At 53.4% G+C, this 17882-nt stretch overlaps 2 pseudogenes; both read left to right on the plus strand.

Annotated features, from left to right (window-relative positions):
* Positions 1 to 15430: 15430 nt before the first annotated feature.
* Positions 15431 to 16117, plus strand: LOC146820971 (18S ribosomal RNA; annotated as a pseudogene; the record flags this gene model as incomplete).
* A 799-nt stretch (positions 16118 to 16916) lies between these two features.
* Positions 16917 to 17063, plus strand: LOC146820972 (5.8S ribosomal RNA; annotated as a pseudogene).
* The last annotated feature ends 819 nt before the right edge of the window (positions 17064 to 17882 follow it).

Genomic DNA, 17882 nt, shown 5'->3' on the forward strand with positions numbered 1-17882 from the left:
AGAAGACAGCCAACTCTCATTAGCTCTGCAACGCATTCCACGTAATTGAGAACAGTCGGCTTCTGACAGTAACGTAGAATTCATGTTTTGGCCATCACCAAGGCAGAGGCTTCCCATTGTCTATTATAATTAGCGAGGCCAATTACTTTAGACATATTGTGCTGTAATGCCAGTGACGATGATGGGGTAAAGCCTGCCCCGTGGTCTCCTGAAGTTGGGTGGGTTAGCATGCCGACTCTACACAATCTAACCCGGATCCAGTACCAGTTATTTAGTATCTCAAACTAGGAGAATTATTTAACATGCTTCCCTATGGTATTATAATGCGTAGAGAGTTGGGTCATCCAATCAGATTCTTCTATCTCTACATTTCGTTTAAGGTAGCCTGTGATTGTTCTTGGTAGGGTTTCATGGCCATTTTGGACAAGAGTACTTCTGTGAGTAATACATGTAGACCAGCCGCCACTCTTTTATAAGACATCAGGTCTTCGGGTATTTCTAGATCATCGAGTCCTGTAGCACACCTGAGGGTGCAGCTGGTCTGCATTGGAGGCAGTGGAATAACTGCCTAAACTGCCAATGGGGGTGCATATTCAATCCAAACTCAGGGGAGAGGATGGGGAAGGGTTTTAAGGAATCTTTGGACAAAACATGATCTGGCATTGAAATGCAGTTCGATAACCATTGCATCCAGACAATCTGCTTATTGCCAATCAGTATGGCTGTCTTGTTTAGTAGTTAATCAATTTTTAGAAGTCTGTAGGCTCCCTTCTAGTAGTGGAGCATGACTTTGATGACCAGGCCAGTGCACCAGCGTCCAAAAACAAACCATCCCTCCCTTTTGTTATCCATATCAACTAGTAAGGGTCCTTAAATGCATGGAGTACCAACTGGGAGGGTTGATGTACTAAGTAATTTGTTAAATAAAAAAGATCCCCTTGGGTTTCTTTATAAAGCATACATTGAGTCACTCACATTCACATTCACTCAAATTGAACTAAATGCTCGCACCAAACAGAATCCGGAAATGCAATATAGGGAAAATATATAGTATATTTTTTATTTATAAATGTCATAAAATCATTAAAAACATCTTATCCACATAACAATAGGGAGAACCTTAAGATCTTTAAGGAAGTGAATATACAACGATGTATTATATATCAAAGGCACTACAAAGTACATGAAACTAGATGTGATGTTCATAAGTAGCGGTATAATGAGCGTTTGGTCTTCTTTTTCTGTTCAAGTCCAAAGTAGTACCAATGCCTTCATGAGCCCAAACTTCCTTTATTATAGCAAATCGTTGTTTTAGTTTCTTCCTATAGGTCTAAAAAAGAGAAAGAGCGACGCGTTTCGGTGGTATCATATATTTCACCACCTTCTTCAGGCTAGCAAGATACTTATAATAAATCTCCCAAAAAGCTGAATCTGCTTAAGGGTAGATCGGAGGCTTTGATATCTCTCCTTTGACAGTCAAACTTCTAAACACAGAATATCTCTTGCTTGTATTTCTCTGTGTGGGGGGACACAGTCTCCTCCCTTTCAGAGGGTCTTAGAAGGTGTCAATAATCTTTGAGTCACTCGATTAAAAATAATTAATACAGGACCCAGCCTTGTCCGCTAAACTGGTATCCGGGTCCAACCTTATATGACCACAGAAGCTATGATCATTATAGGAGAACCTGACCAACAGGTATAATGTTTCATGAATTGTCTTGTTGGGGTTCTTCGAACGTTTTACCGGGACTGAAGAGTCTCACGGCCAGCTTCTATTCTCCGTCTAGAGCTCCGACTGCTACGTAATTTGTTCACAGGTGTGGCATGTGGAAGCCTTCACCCTTAGCATCAGCCTACAATCTGTGTGATTTCAGTCTTGGCCTGGCATTTTGCCAGATGCATTGTTGAATGTCAGAGTGGATCAATGATAGCTGAGATTAAGGGATAAGAGGGGGAAACATTCCAAAATATAATTGTATCTTGGGGCAGCGATCATCTTGACTACTTGCAATCTGCTCTGCAGTGACAGAGGATGCCTCCTCTCAACTGCGATCGGCCTGGAGAGGAAACCATCACAGTTGACTTGGGCTGAGGGTGGATTATGAAGAAAGCGCTTTGAGCAGAGCACACCCTAAGACTTGTTGATGTGATGCGTTTGATATCAGGTCAATGCTCTTTGACAGAGCAGGTTGGATTTTGATGGTTTTGACTTCTTCAATCAAGGAGGACAGGATAGAAGGAAAGGTGTTTAGCTTCTCCAGATAGGGCCGCATAAGCCGTCTTGCTTTAAAGATGGTGGGCTTTTGTCGGCATCTGCAAGATGTTGTTTTAAAGTGTGATGTAAGCACTCAAAACCTTAGTCAATGTCTGCTGTATATTGTGCAAAAGTTGCAAACAGGGATATTTGAATATCGAATTTATTAAATTGAAACTCCAGCGCCTCTGCGTTTGCCTCCGGAGTTTGGAACAACCGTTTCCAGGTGCCTTGCTTGAAATAATCTTTACTCTTAATCCGTGGTGAAGGCACTCAGCTGGGTTTCCGATGGTTAATAGCTGTCAGCACTCCATTTTGCTGTCATTTTGATCCTGATTTGTTAAGCATGTTCTGGAAGCTGGCACTCTATCCTCTTTGGGCCAGTTCTGCAATACTCCCTTATCAAGTGCACAGATAGGTGAAGGAAAAGTGTGTGTGATTGGTGGAGAGTTCCTGTTTATAGGGTTAAGGCTAGTGCTTGCTGTTGTGCAAGGTGCCATGGACAGCGGTATCTGAAAACATGTTGCTATATCGAGCATATACCCAGCTGCCCATGCCCTAGTATGAAGCTTGCTTTTAAGGTCAGGCGTTTTGCCTTTGCTTTTTTTCTGTATAAGCCCAGTCTTTATATTGCGCATTTTATATAACAGAAAAAAGAGAGCTGAACACAGGTCACGAATAGGCTGCTTGATGACAATAGCCACTGAAATGGTTGGTGTCATTTATTGGTTGGCAATCGATAATGCAATTAGTGAAGTGCGGTCATTGTGGTCTGAGCCAACAGGGAAGACTGCCTAACCCAAGATAGCGTGCCCCGCTTGTGCAATTAACAAATTGATGGAATTCATGGAGTCAAAATAGTTAGGGCAAGTAGGGTGGTCAAATCAGACCAATGGAATTCAGTTCGCAAATGTGCAGGGGGAGATCGAGCCAGCTACAGGCCCCTTATCACCTCAACACCCCTTAGCTCATTGATTAGTGAAGATTGTCAGTACAGGAGTACTTCTTAAGACATTTAATGTTGTTGCCTTATTCCAGTCGTGTGCTTCCTCCAGCAAGGTCTCCAGCATGGCCACCAAGGGCACAATAGTTGTCATCCCGAAAGAAGGAAAGGATACACTGGATGTCAAAAACTACAGGCCAATATGTCTACTCAATATTGACATAAATTATATGCCAAAATCCTAGCACAAAGGTTAGCGAGGGTGTTACTGAAACTCATTGCCCCACCCCAAACCGGATTTCTGAAAGGAAGGCTAGCTACTGATAATATACATGTCTTCTGACATGCACCATGGAGATGGCCCTCGGTGCAGAAAAAGCCTTTGACACGGTCTCTTGGACTTTCCTACACGAGGCCCTCCGCAAATTACAACTTGGCGAGTGTTTCATCAGAATGGTTTTGGCCCTATACGTGGCTCCATTGGCGAAAGTTATGATAAACAGCTGTCTATCCAACACTTTTCTCTTAGCCCAGGGCAACAGATAGGGTTGTCCTCTCTCTCCCCTCCTATTCCTTTTAGTTATCGAACCCTTCTTATGCTCCCCAAAAGCGAATGAAGATATCAGAGGCATCCAGTTCCAATCATGCCGGCAGCTAGTTGCAGCATACGACGACATTATTCTGATCTTTCCTGAAGATGCAGACAATGCCATTCCTCATATTATCCCGGAAATTGAAAGTTACTCCTGTGTATCTGGCTAGACACTTAACTGCTCTAAAACAGAAATCTTCCCCATGAATATCCACTGCACCCCCACGATCGTTGATTACTCTGGCTTAAAATAGCAACCTGTGGCTCTAAAATATTTAGGCATCTGGTGAGTCAAAGACCTACACACCTCTGTCTCAATCAACAAGTAAAACATTCTCCAAGATCACTGGCCTACTATCCTCCTGGTCGTTCAAACTCTTGACTTGGTGGAGCAGCACAGAATCAGTAAAAATTATGATAGCTCCCCCAGTCAACTTTCTCGCAAGTATGCTCCCCATAAACTTATCAAACCATTTCTTTAAAGCAGTTGACAAAGCTATTTTGATATTCTCATGGAAAGAAAAAAGGGCTAGGATCGCTGGCCCCACCCTAAAACCGAACAAAAACAGAGGTGGCCTAAATATGCCTGCAAGAAGTCAGTGCAGAGAATCCATAGAAAAAGATGCGTGATTTGAGAGGACCTACCTCTCGCATATGTTTTTTTTGTTTTAGGAATAACAGTTTTTTTGCACTATCTGTTGCATGGTCTGTTTGGGGTGGGTCCCTCCAGTAGTCACACTTTCGTCAAGGATGAGAACTGACGTGTATCCTACCGTGCCCCTTCAAACAGCCAACTGTTAGCGCAAAAAAACTAGGTTATTCCTAAAACGAAAAAACCATATGCGAGAGGTAGGTCCTCTCAAAAGACACACTTTTTGTCTATGAAGTACTCTGCACTGACTTCTTGCAGTATAGGGGCTCACAGAGACAGCCCTGATGAATGCCATAGGCGGATAGGCCAACCGAAGGCAGAAACATGTTGGCATGAGTATTTACTCATATGCCAAGGCATAAATATTTACTTATAATCAGAGACGCATATTGGTCATTACATCCATATATGCCTCCTGTAGTTACTCCTTTAGTAACGTTTTAATATACCTAGGATACCACCTGAATGAAAGGAGACTTTTGTGTCTATCGTAAGGTGTTTTTAACCATTCCGCTGGATCATTGTATTATCCAGATAAGTAACATCTAAGAACTCCCTCGGGTGAGCCCCAGCCAGCCTGCCCTGGTAGCACCACCTTACCAAGGTGGGACGAGGTGGCCAATGATGAAGCATGTCACATTACGTGAGTAAGCCATCCTCGTCCAATTATTGGAATAGCTAAAAAACTGGGAGTGATGTAGGTAGCGATAACTGGGAGATCTCTTTAGTATGCATTCGTTCACCATGCAAGTTGTTATAACGACTTGCCTTAGGGGGGCGCATTGGTGGAATGGAGTTGGATATAAAGTCCAACACCTTCCCTACTGTTGTGCAGAGTGGAGTTGGAATAGTAAATTAACCTATTCAAAAATCCAGCGCCCCCCTAAGGCAAGTCATTATGTGTGCTGAACAACTGCGTACTAAAGACATGTTTGTTCTAATGACGGCACTGTGAATCGACAGTGTGATTCCAGCTTGCGGAATACCATCACACATTAATCTTCAAAGTAAAGAGGAAAATGCCTTGAGAGATTGTTTTTGTGTAGTAAGGTATTCCTTCCTGCAGAAAAACAATTCTTCTTGAATGGCAGGCACCCTTGAACTGTGGTACAAGGGTACCTGCGTTGGCGGTAGGCTGCCTGAAGTGCGCCAGCGCAATGAGAATCAGAAGGACGCCAGATCTTGGTAGATAGGCGCATTCTGATGTCTCCCTTTCACCCAACGCTGCACAGCAAGTTGCCCTGCTACACTGCGTTGCAGGCAAAGTTAGTAAATCTGGCCCCTAATGTGCATGGGGCGATGGACCATCCCAAGTGGAGGCGCAGTGTGTGACCCCAAATGAACCCTTAAAAAGGGCGCTCAAAAGGCATTATGCTAAATGTGCGCCAATTCCTGGATGAGAGACAATCTGCACGATCCCCACCTGGGACGTCTCTGCTGACGTGCAAATTTTTCTATTTTGGAGCAAACACATGTTAAAATAAGTAATCTTGTTTGCATTTGTTCACACCCATCATGCAAATAAGAGAACACCCTCTACTGACCATGCGCCCGCTGCCAGAGTGAGCCAGCATTCAGCATCACAATGTTTTAATACCATTCTTTAACCCATGCAGAACAAGTGCCCGAAACCCACACACACCTGTATAGTTTAAACAGCTCCTATGTCCTATCACCAGCATTTTCTGGATTTTGGCACTAGGATTCAGATGATGACCAAGCAGTATGTGACAAAGTAAGTTCTCAAAACTACACAGAACTCAGATACTCCCACTTCATAAAGTAAAGACAAAGGGGCAGATTTACAAGCCCCTTGTGACACTTTTGCTCCGTTGTTGCGTCACTTTTTGTGACGCAGCTGTGCCGTAACAATGCACCACATTGCGGTCCATTTACAATGTGACGCATCTAGGGAGATGCGTCACGTTGTAAAGCCCTTCGTCACATTATACCTGGGTCAGGTATAATGTATGCAGGGTGAGCGTTCGCACTCGGGAAAGCCTTGTGGAAGTGACGCAGTGAAATCTACAAGATTTCACTGTGCCACTTCTAGGACGCCACTGCGTCAAAACCCTACGCCTGCTTGGAGCAGGCGTAAGGAGTGACACAGTATATTAGGAATAGGCCTCCCCATGCATTGCGGGAGTTGCATCATGCTTGCGACACGACTCCAGCAATGCGTGACTTTTGCACTGACAGATGCGTCAGAATTTCTGACGCATCTGTCAATCCTTGCACTATGGTGCACCGTACATCCACGGTGACGCAAGGGTTCTGCAGGCTGGCGCTGGGAAACTGACGCATCTAAACAGATGCATCATTTTCTTGTAAATAGGCCCCACAAAACTGCAAACCGGAAGTAGGCCAACTCCATCTGATTCATTGACAGCTCTTTTCAATCATATGCCTGTTAGACTGTACATCCATACATGCCAACATTTCAGAAGAGGGTGAGTGTAGAAAAAAAGAACAGGGTGAATGGATTTCCCCCATTGACTTCAATTGAAGCCGAGGCACTTTCAGGCAGGAGACAGCCGAATTAACGCCATTTTTTGCATCAAAAATCGGGTGTCTCCCGCCTGAAACGGGTCTATTGGTATGTATGTGTACATTGCACACAGACATTTCAATTTAGTTAACTAAGTACATATCCGTTTTCCATTTACATCACCGGGGGCAGCCAAGAATGCAGTTTTGGCTCGCTCCGTCTCCATTACATTTCATCACTCGTCCCGTTATACTTCACGCTTGCCCTGGAGTGCCCCCGGCCTCTCCCGTTTCACTGCCCCGCAATGCTAAGTATCCCCGAGGCAGACACACGATCCTCGTGCACATGCCACTGACATGTATTTATGGGCTCACAGGCGACAGTCTCTGTTTATAAAAGTCGTGTAGTAAGGTGAGCACATTGAAACGAGGAGGTCAACTTCCTCGCGGGTTTCCATACTGAAAGGGTGCAGTGAGTGAGCATCACGGGGGCCTGGGCGCAGAAATCCTCGGTTTTTTTACTCACCGAACGTGATCATGACGACATGACAGGCGGGCAACTAGGGCCAAAATTGGGGGGGGGGGGGGCTGAAAAAGATTTCGGGGGGGGCTACGTCTTCCAGCCATAGGCAGAGTGGCTGTAAGAAGGGGTGAAACCACAACAAAAGCCTCATTAACGAGTAAATGGTCTTTTAAAGACCTGTGAAGTACTCGGGTCCGACTGCAATTAGACAGACACCAACCCGCGAGGCTGTCTCAGCCGGGCTGACACACTTAACGGGGGGTGCTGAAGCCCGGTGAGCCCAATGGGTGTTGCGCTCCTGCGACATGATCATGGCCGACTCCAGAGGCGCAGCTTTGGGTGCACTTATTTCGTTGTGAGTTAGCTTAGCAATAGCACGTTCCTTCCTTTTGTATTTTAGCAATCTGTACATCTAAATAGGCATGGCCACTCATTAAAGTATCCATAGATTGCCATAGGAGACACTCCTAGCAAACCACAAGCCTTTGCTTCACAAGTAATTACGCGAAGCAAGAAAGTGGATGAATGATCCTACGCGTTAACCCTCAAAGTGCATTTGCCCACGTCAGTGTCAGGAAAAGGAAAGAAGATTCTATAATTTTTTAACGCTGATCTTCAAACTTTTACCTCATGCATGAATACTCCTGAATGAGTATAGATATGAATTGGCAGTCCCAACATTTTGCTTTTGGCAGTTGCAGATAGGTAGCTTAAATGAAATTACTCAATACGTAATGGGTTGTGTGGCTACCCCTATAAAAAAAAATACACATTGCTTACTCATTTTTAGTCGAAGCCTATAATGTCGTATTGCCATGATGGACTGTTGTAGACATTACATCAATATGGTTAGTACTTTTATTTATTATATGATTTATAGATTTTAGATGTTGTAGTTCGTTTTTTGTGAGTAATATTCAGAATCCCGTTCCGAGGGCTACCGGACAAGCAGGATCTACTGGGCCCAACCCTGAGGGCTTAGGCCTTTTACTCCTAATGTCCTGTGGTCCGACTTCTATGTATCCTGAGCAACTGGCCCCAGTACCCCTTCAGCACTTCACTCTCAGTAATAGCGCGGGGTGAGCATTCCAAGGTTTCTTCAGGGGCTGTGGGTGGGGGGGGGCGAGGTATATACAGGTGGAACACAGGCTCACCAATGAAAAATACGTTCAGCAGTAGTAGTAAATGATTGTCAAGTCAAATACTTGTTTTTTTATGAAAAAGGACTATTAGTATATACACACAAAGTAAAATAAGGCATTCACAAACAATACACAAACTCCCCTGGAGCCAGGGCTCTAGTGCTTTATTCTTTAAATCTTTTCTATTGTTTTCAAAACACAAAAGTTGCAGTAGATAGGCAATAAGCCCTCAAGCTGTGAATCATATTAACCCTGGGCGGAGCTGGCATAGTGCCACTACGCAGAGTTCCACGGAGTTATGAAAAAACTCAGTGGAACTCCGCTCCGCCACCTGCCTCCACAGAAGCAGGGCTCGGGGCCTGGGCTCCAGGGGGCCCTGGGGTGCAGGAGCCCATGTCCTGCAGTCAGCTGAGGGTCCGTGTGCCTGGGACGAGGGTTCCTCATCCCCGGGCAGGCTCCCAGATCCCCCCGGCCTGGCTGGGTTGAGAAGCAGGGACCGGGCCTGGGATTTGGGCAGGGCCTGGGGTGGTGGAGCCCCCGCCCTGCGGCCTGCCTAGGGTCCGTCTGCCCGGGACCAGGATCCCTGGTGCCCGGCGAGGTTCCCACCCCTCCCCGGCCTGGCTGGGTTCAGAAGCAGGGACCGGTTCCAGGGCCCAGGCTCCGGCGGGCCCTGGGGTGCGGGAGCCCACGTCCTGCGGCCAGCCGAGGGTCCGGGTGCCCGTCACGGGGGACCATCAGGCCAGGGCAGGCCTCCCCAGGTTTGCCTGCCTGTCAAGGTGCCTGCGGGCCCTGGGTCAGAGTTCCGTCGGGGACCCCCTCGCAGCCCCGTGCCCGAGACCCAGCTAAGGGCTCTGATAAGCCCCTGGGAAGCAGAGCCCGAGCTCTCCAAAGGGTAGGCGGGAGCCCTCTAACGAAGACTCGGGAGGTCGGGCGCGTCCACGCCCTGTGTCCCGTCCATCACTCGGTGCGCACAGGTTACCAGAAAAGGGGGTACCCTTCCTCCGGATTACTGGGGAAATGGTACACCGGAACCCCTCGCTGGCTGGGGTCTCTCCGCCGGCAACCAGATGGGCTAGGGCTGGGCAAACCCCTCCCTCCCTTGTCCGGGGCTCCGTCCTCCGGCCCGCTGCGTGGCAGAGTGCCGAGGATGGGCTCCATCAGGCCCAGGCGGTCCTCCCTTGGGCATCCGGGCCGGTGAGTCATGGGTCCGTCAGGCGTTCCCCAGCTCGGCTTGGGTTCAGGAGCTACGGCAGGGGCCCTTGGTGGCTCTGGGGTGGAGGATGCCCTCCCCACCCCAGGCTCCGTCCTTGGGCCTGCTGCATGGCGGGGCATCCAGGACGCCGGCCTTCGGGAGGCCTCCCATGCGCGTGCCAGCCCAGGACCTCCAGCCGTGTCCAGGATACCAGGTTCCGCCCCCCTGCTCCGCCATGGTCCAGGACGGGGGTCTGTCAGGCCCCGGCAGGCCTCACTCCTGCTTCGCCTGCCTGTCAAGGTGCCTGGGGAACCCTGTATTAGAAGTCTGTCGGGGACCCTCGTCCGCAGCCCCAGGCCCGAGGCCCGAGCCCTCCAAAAGGCAGGCGGGAGCCCTCCCGCGAATGCTTGGGCAGGCAGATTGGCGTCCTTTGGGCCCGGCCATCTGGTCGCACCTTTCCCCTCAGCCATATGGTTGTGAGCAATGCTTTCCAATAGGGCAACCAGATGGCCAGGCTGCCCTGGAAGTCCAGATGAGGGCTTGTTTGCCTCCCCGATCCCAGCCAGGGCTCCAGGAGGTCGGGTACGTCCGTGCCTTGGGTCCCCTCAGTCTCGCGGTGCACACGGGTTACCAGAAAAGGGGGTACCCTTCCTCCGGATTACTAGGGACAGGGTACGCCGGAAATGCTCGCAGGCTGGGGGCTCTCAGCTGGAGACCAGATGGGCTAGGGCCAAGCACAAACCTCCTCCCATGTCCGGGGCACCGTCCTCCGGCCCGCCACATGACAAAGTGCCCGGGACGGGCTCCATCGGGCCTGGGCGGTCCCCCCTTGGGCATCTGGCCCGAGAGTTCTGGCTGGGCGCTCCCTACTCTGGGCTCCGTCCTCCATTCCGCCATGGGCCTGGGGCCCATCGGGCGTTCCCCAGCTCGGCTTGCTTTCAAGAGCTCTGGCAGGGGCCCTTGCTGGCCCTGGGGTGGAGGGTGCTCTCCCCACACCGGGCTTCGTCCTCGAGCCTGCCGCATGGCAGGGTGCCCGGGACACGGACTTTGGGGAGGCCTCCCATGCACGTGCCGGCCCAGGACCTCCGGCCAGGCCCACGGGACCGGGCTCCGTCCCTCTGCTCTGCCATGGCCCCAGGACGGGGTTCTGTCGGGTGCAGGCAGGCCTCCCTCCTGCTTCGCCCGCCTGTCAAGGGTCGGAGGTCCGTCAGGGACCCCCGTCTGCAGCCCTGGGCCTGAGTCCCAGCTGGGGTCTCTAAGCTCCCGGGACGCAGAGCCCCTGAGCCCTACAAGGGCAGGCGGGAGCCCTCCTGCGAAGGCTCGGGCAGGTAGATTGGCATCCTTCAGATCTGGCCATCTGGTCGCGCCTTTCCCCTCGGCCATCTGGTTACGCGCAATGCTTTCCAATGGGGCAACCAGACGACCAGATGGCTGCCCTGGAAGTACTGATGAGGGTTCGTTTTCCTCCCCGATCCCAGCCAGGGCTCCAGGAGGTCGGGCTCGCCCGTGCCTTGGGTTCCCTCAGTCTTGTGGTGCACAAGGGTTACAAGAAAGGGGGTACCCTTCCCCTGGATTACTAGGGACAGGGTACTACAACCTCTCTCGGCCTAGCGGTCCTCAGCTGGCAGTCGGACGGGCCAGGACGACCACCTAGGCCAGGGCTCAGTCCTCCGCCCAACGTGTGGCATGGTGCCTGGGATGGGGGCCGCGGGCCCGGGGAGGCCTCACCTGTGCCCGGGAGCCCCGACAGGGTCCAGGGGCCCCAGGCTCAGTGTCCAGGCCTGCCGCTCCGCCAGGGGCCAGAGACGGGGTTCTGCCGGGCCCGGAGAGCCTGTCGCTGCCTGGCTGGGTACAAGAGCTATGAAGAGCCCCCCAGGGAGGCCCCACCCTGCGCCTCTGGGCACGGGAGCCCCGATGGGGTCCAGGGGACTCGCTGGGCCACGGGGAAGGTGCTCCTGCCCTAGGCTCCGTCTCCTGGTCTGCCGCTCCAGCAGGGGCCCAGGACGGGGTACCTTAGTGCCCGGGGAGCTTTCCTCTGCTTAGCGGGGTTCAGAAGCTCCAGCCGGGGCCCCTGAGGGCCCTGGGGAGGACAGCCTCCCCACCCCAGGCTCTGTCCTCAGGCCTGCCGTGTGGCAGGGCGTCCGGTACAGAGCCCTGCCGGCCTGGAGAGATCCCACCCTGCGCCTCTGGGTATGGGAGCCCCAATGGGGACCAGGGGCCTCGCTGGGCCCCAGGGAGGGCGCTCCCACCCTGGGCTCTGTCTCCTGGTCTGCGGCTCCGCCAGGGGCCTGACGGGGTTCCATAGTCACCGGGGAGCCTCCCCCTGCTTGGCTGGGTTCAGGAGCTCCGGCTGGGGCCCAAGGGCACTTGGGAGGGTAGCCTCCCTACCCCGGGCTCCGTCCTCAGGCCGGAGGCATGGCAGGGGGCCTGAGATGGGGTCCTGAGGGCCCGGGGAAGCTTCCCTTGCACCTCCGGGAGCCACGGCTGGGTCCAGGGGCCCCGCCAGGCCCCGGTTTGGGTGCTCCAGCCCTGGGCCCCAACCCCCAGCCTGCCGCTCTGCAAAAGGCCTGAGACGGGGTTCCCTCGTGCCTGGGGAGACTTCCCCTGCTTGGCTGGGTTCAGGAGCTCTGGCCGGGGCCCCTGAGGGCCCTGGGAGGGCGGCCTCCCACCTCGGCTCTGTCCTCAGCCTGTCACGTGGCAGGGTGCCCGGTACAGGGGCCCGGGGAGGATTCCTCTGCACCTCCTGTCCTGGGAACCCTAGCTTTGGTCCAGGGGCCCACCTGGGCTCCGTTCCCAGGCCTGCTGCTCTGCCAAAGGCCCGAGACAGGGTTCCGTCGTGCCCGGGGTGCCTTCCCCTGCTTGGCTGGGTTCAGGAGCTCCAGCCGGGGCCCTGAGGGCCCTGGGGAGGGTGGCGTCCCCCCCGGGCTCTGTTGTCAGGCCTGCCACATGGCAGGGTGCCCGGGACGGGGTCTCGCGGGCCCAGGGAGGCTTCTCCTGCGCCTCTGGGCCTGGTAGCCCCGGCTGGGACCAGGGGTCTCGACGGGCCCGGGTCAGGTGCTCCTGCCAAGGGCTCTGTCCTCCGGCCTGCCGCTATGCCAAAGTCCCGAGATGGGGTTCTGTTGTGCCTGGGGAGCCCCCCCCCGCTTGGCTGGGTTCAGGAGCTCTGTCCATGGCCCCTGAGGGCCCCTGGGAGGTAGCCTCCCCACCCTGGGCTCCGTCCTCAGGCCTGCTGTGTGGAAGGGTGCCTGGGACAGGGTCCTGTGGGCCCTGGAAGGCTACCCCTGTGCCTCTGGGCCCGGGAGCTCCGATGGGGTCCAGGGGCCCCGCCAGGCCTCGGGTCGGCGCTTCCACCCTGGGCCCAGTCCTACGGCCTGCTGTTCCACCAAGGGACGGGGGTCTGTCAGTCCCGTGCAGACCTCCCCTGCTTCGCCCGCTGGTCAAGGTGTCCGCGGACCCCGGGTTGGAGGACCCGTCGGCTCCCCCTCGCAGCCCCATGGCTGAGGCCCAGCTGGGGACCTGGGCCTCTGGTCCCCCATGCCCCGGAACCCGCTCGCCATTTTGTTAGGGCACAGAGTGACCAGATGGCCACCCTTCGAGCCCAGCCATCTGGTCGTGCCTTTCCCCTCAACCATCTGGTTGCACCTATCCCCTCAGCCATTTGGTCGCATGGAATGCTTTCCAATGAAGTGACCAGATGGCCGGGTTTTCCTGGAAGTCCTGATGAGGGCTTATTTGCCCCCCGATCCCAGCGAGGGCTCCAGGAGGTCGGGCACGTTCGCCCCTTAGGTCCCCTCCGTCATCCGCTGTGCAAGGATTACAAGAAAAGGGGATATTTTTGCTGTGGATTACTAGGGAGAGGGTCAGGTAGACCTCTGTGATGACTGGCGATTCCGAGACAGGGGAAGGCAGGACTCGGGCACGCCTGCCGGGGCCCCTAGGGGCCCGGTTCTGCACCTGTATACCAGACCTTCCCGATGGGCCTTTCCTCCGAGCCTGCCTTGTCTGGGAGCGGGCAGGGATGCGAATCTGGTGTCCCCTGTGCAGGGCACCTGCCAGGGGAGGCCCCAGCTGTGCTCCGATCGATTGGACACGCTCGATCTGTTTAGGGATGGACTGCTTGGCCAGCCTTGGCTGTTGTTTCAAGCAAAGAGCTTCCACCCCAGATGGACCGTCAGACTTGAGGGCCTGCCGTCTGGCCCTTCCCGTTACCCAGAAGAGCGAAGGCCGAGAGGGCAGCTTGCGCTCCCAAGTGGTCTGGCCCGAGCGGAAGGGATCAGGTGGCGCAAGGCCCCAGACGCTACCGCCCGGCAGGTACATAGGCCCCACGTGCCATGCCGTCACCCCTCTCCGCCCAGCGCATTTCCACAGTAGCTCGGAACGACCGTTCTGAGGGGTGCCACCGCCACCAGGCTCCGGCTCCCCTGCGTCTCGCTCAGGCTGCCCCTCGGCCTGCCTCTCTCCTTCCGGGGAGATGGCTGGGCCCACCGGTGCCCGTGCGACTGTACCTCTCCACCCCTCTAGCGAGCCCTCTGGCCCAGGCGGGCAGGCTCCTTTCCCTAGCAGGCTCCAGAGAGGGAGGGGTGTGTGAAGGTTGTCGGTCGGAGAGACTGACAAGCAGCTCTCAAACCCCACCCTGTCAGCAGGTGCATTAAATCAGTTATGGTTCCTTTGATTGCTCCATCTGTTACTTGGATAACTGTGGTAATTCTAGAGCTAATACATGCCGACGAGCGCTGACCTCCCATGCTTCGCCCGCTCAGACTAACACCAATCCGCGCTCGCGCGGCCGCTTTGGTGACTTTGGATAACCTCGGGCCGATCCCACGTCCCTGTGACGGCAATGATACATTCGGATGTCTGCCGTATCAACTTTCGATGGTATTTTCTGTGCCTACCATGGTGCCCACGGATAACGGGGAATCAGGGTTCGATTCCGGAAAGGAAGCCTGAGAAACAGCTACCACATCCAAGGAAGGCAGCAGGCGAGCAAATTACCCACTCCCGACTTGGGGAGGTGGTGATGAAAAATAACAATACAGGACTCTTTTGAGGCCCTGTAATTGAAATGAGTACACCTGAAATCCTTTAATGAGGATGCAATGGAGGGCAAGTCTGGTGCCAGCAGCCGCGATAATTCCAGCTCCAATAGCGTATATTAAAGTTGCTGCAGTTAAAATGCTTATAGTTGGATCTTGGGATCGAGCTGGTGGTCCACCGCGAGGCAAGCTACCGCCTGTCCCAGCCCCTGCCTCTTGGTGCCCACTTGATGCTCTTGATGGAGTGTCCTGGGGGTCTGAAGCGTTTACTTTGAAAACATTAGAGTGTTCAAAGCAGGCCAGTCGCCTGAATACTTGAGCTAGAAATAATGGAATAGGACTCCGGAACTGGGGCCATGATTAAGAGGGACTGCCGGGGGCATTCGTATTGTGCCGCTAGAAGTGAAATTCTTGGACCGACGCAAGACGAACCAAAGTGAAAGCATTTGCCAAGAATGTTTTCATTAATCAAGAACGAAAGTCGGAGGTTCGAAGATGATCAGATAGCATTGTAGTTCCAACCATAAACGATACCGACTAGCAATCCGGTGGCGTTATTCCCATGACCCGCAGAGCAGCTTCCAGGAAACCAAAGTCTTTGGGTTCCGGGGAGGAGTATGGATGCAAAGCTGAAACTTAAAGGAATTGACAGAAGGGCACCACCAGGAGTGGAGCCTGCGGCTTAATTTGACTCAACACGGGAAACCTCGCCCGGACACGGAAGCGATTGACAGATTGATAGCTCTTTCTTGATTCTGTGGATGGTGGTGCATGGCCGTTCTTAGTTGGTGGAGCGATTTGTCTGGTTAATTCCGATAACAAACGAGACTCCTCCATGCTAACTAATTACTTGACCCCCAGAGGTCCGCGTCCAACTTTTTAGAGGGACAAGTGGCGTTCAGCCACACGAGAGCGACCAATAACAGGTCTGTGATGCCCTTAGATGTCCTGGGCTGCCCGCGCGCTACACTGAACGGATCAGCGTGCGTCTACCCTTCACTGACAGCTGCGGGTAACCCGCTGAGCCCCGTTCGTGATAGGGAGTGGGGATTGCAATTATTTCCCATGACCGAGAAATTCCCAGTAAGTGCGGGTCATAAGCTTGCATTGATTAAGTCACTGCCCTTTGTACACACCGCCCGTTGCTACTACCGATTGGATGGTTTAGTAAGGTCCTCAGATCGGCCCTGCCGGGGTCGGTAACGGCCCTGGCGGAGTCCCGAGATGACAATCAAACTTGACTATCTAGTGGAAGTAAAAGTCGTAACAAGGTTTCAGTAGGTGAATCTGCAGAACGATCATTAACAGCGGAGCGAGTGACGGAAGACGCCAGCCCAAAACCCTCGGCCGCCTCCTGCAAGCACACCCTAGGCACAGGCCTGGGTGAGGACCGGGCATCGGCAGGTCTTCCTCCACCGGGGAAGGAGCCGACCGACTGAAGCCCGAGGGACGGCCCCAGGCCCCTGTGCCTCTCAATGGGAGGGGTACAGCGGTTGTGGGGAAACCGAATGGCAGTGCCTCCCTGGGCTGGGACCACCCCCGTGGAAGGCCCTGCCGCCCCAGGCCCTCCCGCGCCCATGTCCCAGCTCGACCGGGCTTTGGGCGACCGAGGAGCAGCCTTTCTTGGGCGGCAGGGTGGCCTGGAAGAGAAGGAGCCAAAGGTCTGCGAGGGGACCCCCGGCTGCTCTCGGTGGAAGGCGTGCAGGATGGGGAGCCACCTGGCTCTTCTCTTCTGGTGCCACAGACCCGGACATGGGTGGCCGCCAGCACGGCTCGGGGGCGCCCGGCAAAGGATGGCTGACGTGCAGGTGCCAGGTTCAAACGGAAAGGGACTCCGGTTACTCCGGAAAGGGACTGGCGATGGTGAGGCTGCCTGCTCCCGTCGCCCTGGCAGCCCCCCTCGCCTGTGGGTGGGTGGGGGGAGACTCATGGGCTGAGCACCTGTTAACACTTTTTCTCCCAACGGTGCAGTCTGACTCCCAGAAGGGGAAGCCTTGAACGGGGTGCCCGGGTTTGTCTCGCTACACGGGCGGTGGACGGACGGGTGTCCCCTTCCTCACACCTCTCCTTTGCCCGCACTCGAAAAGTTGCCTGTGACTCTTGGCGGTGGATCACTCGGCTCCTGTGTCAATGAAGAGCGCAGCTAGCTGCGAGAATTAGTGTTAATTGCAGGACACATTGATCATCGACACTTCGAATGCACCAGGTGGGGAGCCAGGGGTCTACGTTGATGTTAGTTACCCACCCGCCCGTCTTGAAATACGGACCAAGGAGTGCTCTTTCTGTCCAGGCTGCACACATGTTCCCGCCTCTTTATATCTCTGCCTTACCCCACCCCCCATTTAATCTTACCCCCCCCACCCATGGCCTCTCACCTCTAATTTAGTATCTGAATAGGTGTTTCTGGTAAGGGGGAGGGAACTTGACCTATGAACACAGAAGACACCCAACCCTCCCTCCCAGTAACATCCAATGCTTTAAATGGGCAGGTACTGTTCAGTACTGAGTACTTGCACTTCTTTCGTTTGGAAGGGATTGTACCTGCACTTCTCAGCACTGCTGCAATACATTTAATGAGAGAGTACCGGTACTTCTCCACAGCAAACAGGCTTTCTAGTTAGTGGGTACCTACACTTCTACATTTCCATTAGGTCAGTGGCAGACTTCCCACAACTCCCACCAAACAACAACATTGCACCTTTAACACCTCTGTGCCCATCTGCAAGGTGAAAGGTGCATCTTCCATATGGGATAATTTTCCTCACGCAGACATATTGTGTACAACATTGATAGGCAGCAGAGCAAACTTGTGTCATTCACATGGACAAGGTGAAGCAGAAGCACTATTATTAATACACATAATAGTAACTCCTCTTATATACATTACTTAGAAAAGGTTAAAATATAAAATAGTAGGGAGATAGAGAAAACCAGAGGAGAGGGGACAAGGAAGGGCGATAATTTAATTTCACATGGGGTGCTATTGTAGCTAAGGTCAGCTCTGATTATGTAATGGACAATTTAATAACATCTTTTGTCGTTTCTCATGACTAGGAGTAGG

This window comes from Triturus cristatus, chromosome 6 (genome assembly GCF_964204655.1).
Source record: "Triturus cristatus chromosome 6, aTriCri1.1, whole genome shotgun sequence".
In the NCBI taxonomy this organism is placed as follows: Eukaryota; Metazoa; Chordata; class Amphibia; order Caudata; family Salamandridae; genus Triturus; species Triturus cristatus.